The following is a 14,055-nucleotide window of genomic DNA, read 5'->3' as shown; positions in this document are numbered from 1 at the left end:
GGTTGTAGCGTTAGCAGTGTTGGAAGCATCGTGAGTAATGCCATGAAAATCTTTCCCATGTAGCTCTATCAGTGTACATCTATCCTGACCTGACCCTTCTCCTCCCATTCTGAGGGCTCTCTCAAGTAGAGAATGACAACAGTGACAAATTGTGTGGTGTTTTTTTTATGCAGATTATTGTCCCCTAAGGGCCAAGTTGCGACTCCGAATCTCATTTTGCTTGTGACCCAAGCTGCATTTGAACCCAGTCCTTCAGAGGTTAAGTGCATGCAAGGTTAGTTAGGAAGAGTTAAAATGTGTAGTTTTGCAAAGGTTTATTGAGATTTATTTAATAAAAAAAAAGCTTTAACTGTCTTTAGACTAATACAGTGAATACTGAAAGTTGGCAGAAAAAAATACAGTCAATATGTTACTTCAACTTAATGAATACTAGTTTTTGTTATAAAATTTACCAACGAAAGAGAACTTCTAATGTTTCAAGCAATATGGATTTACAGGTCCTATTATGGGCAAATTGCAGTGACTGCATTTTAATAATTAAGGGATAACAGGTTAAGACGAGCATATGTTAAAAAAAAAAAAAAAAAACTGGGCCATGGTAAAAATGAAAACAACATCATCCTTGTTTATTTGACAATAAAATAACATTACATTATGTTGTGTCTTCAATTTCAGCAATATTGCTGGCCTGATTGCTTAAAAACAATATAATGATATAGTAAGAATTATTTATATATTTTAATGGTTGTATTTACTGCTATCAAGCAGACAAAAAAAAAAAGCTAAAACAAAAACAACAGCAACATTAAACCAGCCTCTGGCTAAGATGTATTTGCTGTGACACCTCTTAAGATTACCCATTGGCAAAGAAAACTAGACCTCTCGTCACTGGTACACAGGGGACATTATTAAATGACAAGGCCTCTCATCATGAGTACTGAAAAGGTTAAGCTGTATAAATAGCAACATAAATACATGTCTTCCATGTAATATATCCTCTTCCTCTCACTGTTCCCAAATCTTGTACATACATACAAATATTTCAACAGCAGACTGCTTTGGGGGTTTTTCTGCAGCTGCTGTTTTCTCAATGTTGTCTTGAGGCGATTTCCTGTTGCCATAGCGGATGGCCTGCCAGCGCCTGCCTAGGCCTTTCAAGTGTCAACACTCTGAAGTCTGCAGCACTGGTCAAATGCCTGTTAATGAGATATAGCAGCCGGGAAGGGGTGAACCACTGTGATGTATAAAGGAATGCCGCTGGTACAGGAAGCAATGCCTTTTGAATCTTTTCAGCATGTTTAAGAGCTTTCAAATCAACAAGGTCATGCTGTAGTCATTATTAAACTACACAAGAAAGTTCCCATGCAACCTAGTTTTAATCCAAAAGATTAACCTTTACTATTTCTGGGAGTTTGTTTTTTATAGTTAAAAAATGGATACATCAGCTAATACTGAATTGTTTATTACAGTTGTTACATGTTTCTATCTGGTAATATTTACATTCACAGTATTTACTCGTTAAGACAGACAATTGAATTCCTGCCATTAACTGTTCAGCATTTCACCACCTTTAAACCACCACCACCCCTTGTCAAACCAACACATTTTACCTGGGGAGCGCAACAATATAAAACAGATGTTTTAATTAACATGCAATTATATATGCTTCTTTTTCTTTTTATTCATTATCTACACTATAAAGCATATTTAAGTAAAGAAAAGTGAGTGTAATTTGGAGCCATGCAGATTTTAGTTTCTCACATTGGAGTCAATTCAATAGGAAAATTGCTCATTTTGTCCTAATTTAATATTAAAAGATGATATACAGACTTAGTACAGAATCAGTGTATGCTACAACAACCTAAAGGCTCACCTTTTTATAAACCTCACTATAGTTCAGCCAGCCTCCAGCCTCTAACACCTCTAACATAAACCAATTTCTGTTGTATCAGGAGTGTTGTGACTAGTTTGTGGAGGCCATTTCTATGTATCTGCTTACAAAACTCCAATGTTCTGTGAAAGTGTGCGGATGTGTGGGTGGTAATGTACTAGGGTCTAAACCTGTAACATTCACATTACATTTTCATGTGGTATCAGTGACATTTGTAAATGTATTTTTTTTTTTTTTTTTACTGTCAATGCAGTGCAGGCTAAAAACAAGTAACTGGTTACCATGTACAGTAGATATATGGACTTTGTATTGCTGCTTCATAACATTCATTGGAAAACTCTGTATGTATAGTCAAATAAACAAAACATCTTTGCAAGATTTGAACTTGGAAAAAATGCAAAGATAATATAGGTTTTGTGCAAGGTGTGTTTGAAATGCTTTCTTTTTATACTTGCATGGCTTCTGCTTTAAACTTCCAAATACTAGCATAAATTCATTAGAGATTCTGAGAACCAAGCTCATTGTTCTTGAATCATGTTTCTGGCGTTCTCCCTCCCGACCTGTGAGCGAAAGGGAGTAGCGAAAGGGGAAGTCTTTGGACGGGCTGGCCTGACAGTTCATTTCCTGGGTCGGGAAGTCGGTCAGCCTGGAAGAAGGCGAGACTCCGTTGCAGGAACGTATTGACCCGAAAGGTAAACGAGGTAGCAGCTGCAGGCAATAGAGACAGCTGAAATCGTTTACCAAGGGGTCATGCGTGATAGCATATGGGGCCGGAGAATCGTAAATCTTTTCCTTCGCTTGGTTCAGAGATACGAGGAACTGGAAGGACCGGGAGATTTCCATAAATAAGAAAGAAAGAGTGTTTTGTTTGTTCATGCCTGTTTAGTAACTTTCTGTGTTTTTGTTATATAGCACTAGACGGCTAAACACGAATCCGGAGCTGTCGCCAAGGGCCAGCACAAAACCAGATCAACACTGCACTACAGTCACGGTTAATATTGTTATCAGCACTTGTTCACAAGTATAGCACGTATTATATTGTACACTCACTCTGGACTTGTGATCGTGTGTGTGTCTAATTGTGTGTGTTTAGTACTATGCTTATTGTTTACGGGACTACAACCCTTTTCATTACTGTGCAATACACATGCCAGCTCATTATTATTTGCTGGCTGGCAGTGGCGTGCCGTGACAAAATGAACTGGGGTAGCAGAGTCGTCACAACCCCCCCACCCCCCCCACCGCCGCCGCCCCTCCTTTTTTTAAGTGGCAGCTATAAGCCACAGATACCTTTCATAATTTGAATTCTGAAAGTGCTGAGTATATCCTTTCTGTTCCCATGTCAGCTTGGAGATCTGTGGTGTACATCTCCCTTTTTTAACAATCTCCAATTTTTCAGAGAAACTTCTCCTTGAAAAAGGATTCGTAACCAAGTCGACTATGATGTCTGTTTTCTCCATTTTTTTTTATTTTAGTGTAAAATAAAATTCGAAATAATTAGATGTTGTAAATGTATTTGTATCTATCAATGTATATTTATAAGCAATATCATGCAAATCCAGCTGTCCTCCTAACTGCAGTGCTAACCAAGGAATATTCATGTTTTGGGGTTGCTCACTATTGATTGGTCAGCTGTCAGAGCTTTGACTTCAAGTGAGGCAGAGAATACCCTGGGAGATTTATGGCCCACCTCTGCTCACTCCTGATTGGTCGCCTGTCTAAAAAAAAAAAGGACATTCTTTGACTCGCCTATTGGTTAAACTCACTCAAGACCTTCACCTGAAACGGAGAATACCCTCAACTGTTTTCTTTCTAGCGTCTGGTCGTTGTTTTAGACTTATGCAGGGGAAATGCTGATCTCTTATTGGCTGATCACATCCCCTTCAGGAAACCCCTACACTCTTAAAAAACCTCTAGTAAACCCTGTAAGTCATCTTGGATAAAGGCGTTTGACAAATGAACAAATAATAATTAGAGTAGTATGTTTCATAGTATAAGCAAGCACACTGTACGCAAGTGAGTCAACGTAATGTCATTTGTGTGACGGTTTAATTGGCACTGTCTGGTCAGCAGAGAATACCTTGAAGGTCCTGACAGCACACCACTGCTGGCTGGTTATCAGACCACTGGATTAATAATCATTAAACAAACCATTTCACCCGTACTTTGTTGTCTGTTTGTTCTTGGGATTGCTGCATCCGCAACGCACCTGCTATACACCTGCTACTAATTACCACTTTGCTATAAGGAGGCTTGGTGGTGCAGTGGTTAAAGAAAGGGGCTTGATATCAGGAGGTTCTAGGTTCAATCCCAGCTCAGCCACTGACTCGCTATGTGTGACCCTGAGTGAGTCACTCCTTGTGCTTCGTCTTTCGGATGAGATGTAAAACAAATGAGATCCTATTGTAAGTGACTCTGCAGCAGCAGTTGTGATAAGTAGTTCTCCCCCAAGTCTCTGTCAATTGCTTTGGATGAAAATGTCTTTCAACTGTATTGTTATATTTAGTGGTGTTAATGGGAATACACCACAGTGATTAATTTATATACATTATTTATTTTTAAATAAAAATACGTTACTAAGTTCCCAGAGTGTCTCACCTGGTAAAAGCACAGCAATGTGGTGTGCAGGGGGAGTCATACAGCCGGGGATTGCAGGTTTACGTCCTGGCTGTGCAATGTCGACAGTTTTCGCTGGAGAATCTGGAGGGAGCATCACACTGGCTCTGGCGTTAAAAACAATATGTTCGTGTGACAGGGTGGCTGGGCGGTGACGTCAAGGCAGAAGCAGGAACTAAAAACACTGACACCAGTAGTACTGCAGTTTCAAAATAATAAAGACGTGGCGGCGCCGTTTATTTAAATAATACAAAAATAAAATAAAAGGTTTAAACAAAAACACACTGTGCTCACAGAGCGAAAATAAAAGGTTTAAATAAAACAAATCACAAACACAAAATAATAAATACAGGTCAGGCTGGGCAGTCGCTGTCACTGTTCCTGTATATTTTTAAGTTTCGTTTTCTCTCTCTCCTCGCTCTCTCTCCGCTCCTCTCATACACCCTCCACGAGCACAGAGAGCTGCAGGCTTATATGCAGGTGACCATCTCCCAATTTAGCAACACTTAATTAATTCGGGAGATGGCCACCTTCTGCACAAGGTTTTTAATTTATTCCAGAACATGTTTAAAAATAAACAAAACAAAACAAAACACGGCTAAGCCATCACATTTATACATTAGCAAAACAATAACAGAACTTGCGGTGCTTCGCCGTCATATAAATAAATCCAATAATAAATCATAAAACAAAACAAATACAAACTAACACACTGCACAGGGGCGGAGGGGGAAACCCCGTTCTAAAAATAAATAAACAAGGTGGAAGCAAGGTGTCTCCGGGGGGTGGCCACGGCGGGATGTCCTCCTCCCACCCAAACAACTGTAGCGTCGCAGTGGACCGCGCACAGGCCGGCTCCTCCGGCCAAGGAAATTTTGGGGGTGGTCTCCAGACCTCCCCTCTCCTTCTTCATGGCCAACAGCTCCCCTCCATAGGGCTCCAGCCACCCATTCTCCTGCAGTGAAATTGCTGCGGGGGGAGCTGGTCTCCTGACCTCCCCGCCTTCTTCATGGCCGACAGCTCCCCTCTGTGGGGCTCCGACCACAATTTCTCCTGCCGCATGGCAGAACTGGTAGTGACCCCAGGCGAAGCAGAGCCCACTGGCGACCCCAGGCGAAGCAGGACCCTCGAGGACCCCAGGCAAAGCAGGACCCTCGATGACCCCAGGCGATGGCAGCAGCAGCGGACCCTCGGGAGGCGACGGCAGCAGCAGCGGACCCTCCGGAGGCGAACTTGGGAGGGAAGCCCCCGTAACTGGTGCGGAGCAACAGGCAGCCCCAGGCAATGCAGAGCAGCAGTCAGCCCCAGGCGATGCGGAGCAGCAGACAGCCCCAGGCGATTGCTGAGCAACAGGCAGCCCAGGCGATGCGGAGCAGCAGGCAGCCCCAGGCGATGCGGAGCAGCAGGCAGCCACAGGCGATGTGGAGCAGCAGGCAGGCCCAGGTAATCCAGGCATGGCATCCCTGAGCGGAGCGGGCGTGCCATCCCTGAGCGGAGCAAGCGTGGCATCCTTGGGCGGTGCAAGGCAGGCATCCTTGGGCGGTGCAAGGCAGGCATCCTTGGGCGGTGCAAGACAGGCATCCTTGGGCGGTGTATGGCAGGCACCCCTCGACGTGGCGAACTGGCATCCCCAGGCGATGGCAAACTGGCATCCCCAGGCGATGCACGACAGGGCGGCAACGGACCCTCTGGATCTTGTCCCGGTCCGTCCTGTCCAGAAGAAAGAGGCAGCTCCTGCTTCTCTCTCTCGGGTGGAGGTGACACCAGCAGGTATTCTCCCTCTGCTGGTGGAGGTGGGAGCGACACACAGTCCTCCCACGGCGGTGGAGGTGGCACCAGCAGGTATTCTCCCTCTGCTGGTGGAGGTGGGAGCAACACACAGTCCTCCCACGGAGGTGGAGGCGGAACCAGCAGGTACTCTCCCTCTGCTGGCGGAGGTGGGAGCGACACACAGTCCTCCCATGGAGGTGGAGGTGGAACCAGCAGGAACTCTCCCTCTGTTGGTGGAGGTGGGACCGATCAACAGTCCTCCCACGGTGGTGGAGGCAGCACCAGCAGGTATTCTCCCTCTGCTGGTGGAAGTGGGAGCGACACACAGTCCTCCCATGGCGGTGGAGGTGGCACCAGCAGGTACTCTCCCTCTGCTGGCGGAGACGTGGGCTGTAGACATTCGGCCTCCTCCCTCTTGAGCTGTGGACGCACCGACTCCCCCGTCTTGGGCTGTGGACGTACTGACTCCCCCCTCTTGGGCTGTGGACGCACCGACTCCCCCCTCTTGGGCTGTGGACGCACCGACTCCCCGCAGAACTCAGGCGCAGGACGTTCGGGCTCCTCCCACCCAGGCACAGGATGTTCGGGCTCCTCCCACTCAGGCGCAGGACGTTCGGGCTCCTCCCTCTCAGGCAGAGGACATTCGGGCTCCTTCCACTTGTCTCCTCTCCTGCAACTGTAATCCCAGTCTTCGGGGAGGGGGCAATTAACTGGGAAATGCCCCCACACCCCACAGATGCAGCAACAGTACACCTGGCTTATACTGTGGAGGAGGGCTTCCCAGCTGATCTCCTGCTGTGCCTGCTGTTGCTGTTGTTGCAGCTGCTGCTGTCTGCAGCTCTTCATCCTTCTTCCTCCCATCCTCCTTCCTCACTCTTCTTTCTCACTCCACACGTATTTAGAAAAAAAGCGAAAAAAAACTAAAAGAACCCCTGTTCTAAAAATAAATAAACAATAACTGTACAGGGCTCCTCGTCCTGTTACAGTTTGACATGTCAATATTGATAACAATGCAAACTGGCACACTAAAATGCAATTATGTTGTATAGATAAGTATACAGTGCCGAGAAAAAGTTTGTGAACCCCTTAGGATTTTCACATATTTCAAACCTAAAATGTTATTAGATCTTAATCTAAAGTCCTAATAATAGATAAAGATAACCTGATTAAACAAATTACACAAAAACATGATACTTTTTCAACATTTATTTATCCACAAATGATTCAACATTCAATATCCATGTGTGAAAAAGTATGTGAACCTTTAGATTCAGTAACTGGTGCCACCCCCTTGAGCAGCAATGACTTCAACTAAGCGTTTCCTGTAACTGTTGGTCAGTCTCTCACATCGGTTTTGAGGAATTTTAGCCCATTCCTCCTTACAGAACTGCTTCAACTCGGTGACATTTGAGGGCTTCCTTGCATGGACAGCTCGCTTCAGGTCCTGCCACAACATTTCGATGGGGTTTAGGTCTGGACTTTGACTAGGCCATTCTAAAAACACGGAATTTCTTCTTCTGCAGCCATTCTTTTGTAGACCTGCTTACATGTTTAGGATCATTATCTTGCTGCATGACCCACTTTCGGTTCAGCTTCAGCTCACGGACGGATGGTGTGACATTCTCCTCCAGAATCTTCTGATACAATGCATAATTAATGGTTGTGTCAATGATGGCAAGCCGTCCAGGTTTTCGCCAAACGTAACGTTTCTCATTGAGGCCAAAAAGTTCTACCTTTGACTCGTCTGTCCAGAGAACATTGTTCCAGAAGCCTTGTGGATCATCTATGTGCTCTTTGGCGAACTTCAGACGGGCAGCAATGTTCTTTTTAGAGAGCAGTGGTTTCCTCCTGTCTATCCTTCCATGAACACCATTCTTGGTCTTTTTCTGATAGTTGAGTCATGAACACTCGCATTAGCCAAGGCGAGAGTGGCCTGCAGATCCTTGGATGTTACTCTGGGGGCAGTGCTTAATTTGTAAATCGGGAGGTCCCGGAACACATAGTGAGCGCGAGAGGGGGGGTGTTCCAGGGGGCTCTGAGGTACCGGAACGCATGAAAAAAAAGTGACAAACACAATGTAGCCAGACAATGTAACTATAACCTGTGTTATTGTGTCATCTTTAGCCTTGTCTACAATGCTTGCTGTCGCTAATTGGGCCTTGGTTCGGGCATGTTCAAAAACCTTTTTTTCTGAGGGCTCTTTGTTGTTTTTTTTTACGTTGGAGGCAGAGGACGTTACTGTACATTCCACCCACTCTTTTGCTAGTTTCATCCCTCCAGTCCTTTCCGGACCCAAGCTCCCTATCTTTTTGCATGTTGTACAGCCCAGCTTTGAATTTTGCATGACAAGCCAGGGGTTATACGTTTACTTTTTCTTGAACTGAGTCTCCGTCCAAACTGCACCTGCTCCGGGCACTTCGTCGGTGGATGCACTGTCCTCCCTAGTGATGAGTAGTTCACGAACGAATCGTTCTTTTTGAATGACTCACTAAGGTGAACGATGGGAAATATTAATCATATCTATAATTAACTATTTTGCACAAATTATGATTCATACTTCTAAGTCATCTTCAGTAAAGTCAGACAAATTACTAAATAATATTAATAATAATAATAATTGAGAGATACACCTCATTTCCAAAATAAATAAATACAAACATCTACTGGTATTGTAACGTTATTGTACCCAAGCCTTAATTATATAACTTGTGATTACATATTTGACCTTGAGGAATGAATTTATTTTATACATGACAATTTACAACTATGGTTAAATATTTTATAATTTAATAATGACGGCGATTCACCTAGTCCACAAGGTGAAACGTAGTATCAGCTACGATACAACAACCTTTTAGGAGGATATTGCACATTCTAACGGATGACATTCTTAAACGTCTATTATATTTTACACGCACATTAAATATACATTTTCTAAATGTTATTTTACTGTGTTAAACACTAAAAAATACTAAATATATACACGTTTAAACTTGATCACATGACTAATCCCAAAAGGTTTACTGGATAGAAGAGGAACTGGGCAAACAGCGTTTTGCTGTGTGCTGAATAAATACCACGGATTAGTTCCACAAATACCACTCGTTCGGCCTCTCTTTTGTTGTTATAAAAAACAATCGGTGACTCCAAATGTATAGAAAAAAACACGTAAGATTAAATTAAATTAGATTGATACTGATGGCTAAACAATGCTAATGGTTCCGACTGTTATGTTATCTCAACGATTCTAAATATATATTATAAAACTATATTTAATTTAATGTTTATGAACCCAGTCAACCAAATATACTCGACTCGTTCTTTCCGGTTCAAATAAACCTACATATACAATCGTAATGCGGTCTATATTGATTGGTTTTGTGTCATTGAATCAAATGAACGAAATGAATCGATTCACCAAACTGAACTGAATCAAATGAATCGAGTCACTAAAAATAATCAAACTGCCCATCACTAATCCTCCCCGTCCCCCTCTCCCGTCGAGTCAGACTCACCTGTTCCGGCAGGATCCGGCTCAAATTAAGCACTATCTGGGGGTCTTTGTGACTTCCTTGATGATTTTCTGGTTTGTTCTTGGAGAGATTTTGGTAGGACGACCGCTCCTGGGTAGAGTGACTGTGGTCTTGAACTTTCTCCATTTGTAGACTATCTGTCTGATAGTGGATTGGTGGAGCCTCAAATCCTTAGAAATGGTTTTGTAACCCTTTCTAGACTGATGAGCATCAATAACAGTTTTTCTGAGGTCCTTAGAGATTTCTTTTGATCGTGGCATGACGTGCTTCCACACACCTGTATGGTGAAGACAAAACTCATAAAGTTTCTGATCTTTATATACATACATACCCTGAATCTTTATTACTCATTGTTTGTCTAATTCATACATCATTTTGTTTCAAAAGACATGGAATTGGTTAATATAAACCCTATTGGATATTTAAGAATTGGATATTTAATTGGTTTTGATTCAAGAAGGCTATCATGGTAAAACTATGGAATTTCCATAATTATCATTGGGGTTCACAAACTTTTTCTCGGCACTGTAACTTATAGGTCAAGTAAAAATCTAAACCCTAAAAATTTAAAGTTGCTGAATTTGTTTTAACAACATTTTTATTTTTCCTTTTTTATAATTTTTTTGTAAAGGTTTATTACAAATTCAATGCTGCATTACAACAGGAGCATTTTTTGTTGATTCATTTGCAGGTAACACATGATTATCACCCAACACCTTATTAAAATCTGATAATAAACCAAAAGTTTTTTTCAACTTAATCCGTCCCACATCCATGATGAGCTAGAATTTTACTGTAAAATAAAGTAATTCCCGTAGATCTAAGGCTGTGCTAAAGATGGCTTTGGAACCTTAATAGGCAAACTTGAATATCCTTTCACTGTTGATATTCAAATATTTATTTGTTGCCTTATTCCGGAAGCTTATGCTTTGAGAAAGAGACACTTGGGAGACATGCTTGTTTACAGGAAAACAGGATTTTCCTCTGAACAGGATGTGATCATTACTGTAAAAACACAGGTGCAGGTTTGTTTTTTATGTCGCCGTTTATTGTGTTTAGTTTTATGTACATCTTGGAGGGGGACAAAATTAAAAGCTGTAGCGGTCCAACTTCAAAAGATGCTGTCAATGTCATTTTAAACCTTACTTATCTTAAGCAGCTTTTAAATGTGGGAGAGTACATATAACATATCCACCTTCAGATATGTTAGATTTTTAATTGCCTACTTCTCTTGCATTATAAGGGCTACTTTTGGTCAATTTATTTTGTACATATTTGTACATACAGGAGGCTGTGTGGACCAGTGGTTAAAGAAAAGGCCTTGTAACCAGGAGGTCCCAGGTTCAAATCCCATCTCAGCCACTGACACTTAGCAAATCTCTTAACCTCCTTGTGCTCCGTCTTTCAAATGAGACGTTGTTGTAAGTGACTCTGCAGCTGATGCAAAGTTCACACACCCTAGTCTCTGTAAGTCACCTTGGAAAAAGGCATCCTCTAAATAAAGAAATAATAATACATTTTACATTTAGAAAAAAAGATGATTTAGCATCTATTAATGGTTGTTTAATTTCTTGTACTTAGAAAGTTATCAAACAGTGCTCAATGTTTATTGACAGTTCATTTTTTGCCAGCAGAAGTTGTCAGGGTTAGAACTGGAAGTGTCCTAAAAAAACTACTATGAATAAAAAGTTGTCTATTCATGTATTACTTATACAAATTCACTCTTAAATATAATTATTTACTGTATTCTTTATTTTGTAGTTATTTGAATTTGATCTTATTTTCTACTGATTTTACTGTACTTTATAACTGTTCTTATCTATAATGTGATATTATGTAATGTGATACTTTGTATTGCGATATTTTGTAACAACTGTAAGTTGCCCTGGATAAGTGTGTCTTCTAATAAATAAATAAATACATAAATAAATAAATAAATAAATAAATAAATAAATAAATAATAAAAAATCATCATACTCATTACAGATACTTATTTTTACTCATTACTCTGCACCTCTTTAATTATTCAACATTTTATTTTATATTTACTATGTACTGTGTCCATTTTTTCAGTGTTCACAATGTGACAGTTTTAAGCTTTGGGGTTCAAAATCAAATAGAGGATGGGAACCTATTCCTCAAAAAAGTCCTTCTTTTGTTGGCATTAAATACATAAATGAATTCAACATTCTTTGATCAATTTCACTAAAACAGTCGTACAACTTTTTTTTGGAATGCAATTTTACAAATCTGAATGGGGAGAGAATAAAAGGCTTTTAAATGTAGCATGGCTACATCTACAAGGACAAGAGCTATAACAACATTTTCCTCATACCCAACTGAATATAGATTTTTATTTTTAGCAGTCCATTGCATTATAAATATATTTTCACAATATAGTATATGTTAGAATATATTATCACACAATAATATATGCCTTGGGTTGGTTTTGGGCAGTAATTCATGAGTGGCAACCAGCCCCAAACCAACAAGAGTCATATTATTGTGTGCTAGTAATATATTCTAACCCATATGTTATTTTAGATGCTGTATTCTACGTTTCTAAAGCTTAGTGAATGAAACATATCATATTTCTGTATGTATTGTTTGTCAGTTGTTCATCTGTTATAGATTAACAGGGAATGTGTGAGGTTTATACAGTAAGGGTCATAAATGTTTTCTTCCTTATATTTCAATGCTCTTGCTTTTTAAATTCTTCTGTTCTTGGTGTGACCCTCATTGTTTCCGAGTTCTTGTTTGGTTCGTTTGGTTCAATGTCCATGTCTGTATTTTGTATTTATTATGAATTTTTCATTGATAATGGTGGCAGTTTGTTTTTAAACAAATCTGCCAACTAGGGAGCATCATGACGTAGGAACATGTATGTTATAAGAATATATTTTCTGCACATACCTATGTAAATACATGAAGATTACAAGGATGTATATTTTTTTGTTATAGTGTTCTGTTTCTATTCACAAAAGAAAAGCACAATTGATCAATTAATGTGTTAGGGGTTAACAACTAACTGACCTCTGCACGACACTGCAGAGCTTCAGTTAAACGACTATGAGGCTTTTCCACTAGGTAGCTCAGTGGCATAGTTCTTTCGTTGAATTATTTACCAAGTTTTAAAAAAAAACTGATAATGAAAGTGCTGTGCAACCACAGAAAATCAAGGTTTGCATTTTAATTATGGTGCAGCTTTTACTATATATTTATATTTTTAAATACCAATTGTTAAAACGATAATGGATGCCTTTTTATTCATTGTTAGCATTACATGACTGTACACAGTTATAGCAGTTTTAGTTATTTTATATTTTTTAAAGGTATACTAGGATAGCGGTAGCATAATAATAAAAAATAAAGTGTTTTAGCAAATAAAATGTTAAGCATTACTAACCAAGTTGCATTTCTTCTACTGTAATATTAGAATGCATCTCGATTCCCCTTGAAGACAAATCATTTCAGATAACAATTTCTATTGTACGCAAAATGGTTCCCAAAATGATAACCCATATTTCTAACACAATTAAATATTCATAATAAAAGGCTACAATTATAACATCTTAGAAATGTTCATCAAACCCAATAACCAACCCAACTGGGATAGAGGTAAATGTCCATAGCTACCAGATCATTGGATTTCATACTTCATATGCTTTACTCCCCTCTATGATATCATATTTGTTTACCTTTAATAGTGCAGGGTAACAATTACTTCCAACAAGTTACATAAGCACTTTAAAAATACCCTCTGAAACTCAATAGTTTGTCTATAGAAATAAATGTAACACCCCTTTAATGTACTCACTAAACTAAGATGGCAGAAGCACAGTATGGAAATGCCACATAACTAGATCCTAAATTGGTCACTGTCACAAAGACAGCCGGAGTGGGTGGCGTCAGACCAGAAGCAGGAAATAAACAGACAGAGATGTGTGGTTTGGTGAAGCTGAGCGAATGCTTTCGCTCAGCATTTAATAAACAGAACAGAAAATAAAAGGTTGGAACACAAAACAGGACACGGCACTATACGCCAAAATAAAAAGACAAACAAAACGAACTAAACAGTGCACAGACAGACGAACAAAACACGGTGAGCAGATTTAACTATTATTACTCTTATTCTTTTTACCTCCGTCTCCAATCCCGTTCTCCACTCACCGAACACCCAACCACGAGTAAAAGAAAATGTGTCTATATATACTGTTGTGCTGGGATTCAATTACTAATTAATTA

The sequence above is a fragment of the Acipenser ruthenus genome, chromosome 9 (genome assembly GCF_902713425.1).
Source record: "Acipenser ruthenus chromosome 9, fAciRut3.2 maternal haplotype, whole genome shotgun sequence".
Lineage (NCBI taxonomy): Eukaryota > Metazoa > Chordata > Actinopteri > Acipenseriformes > Acipenseridae > Acipenser > Acipenser ruthenus.
Note: the sequence above shows the minus strand (reverse complement) of the source record.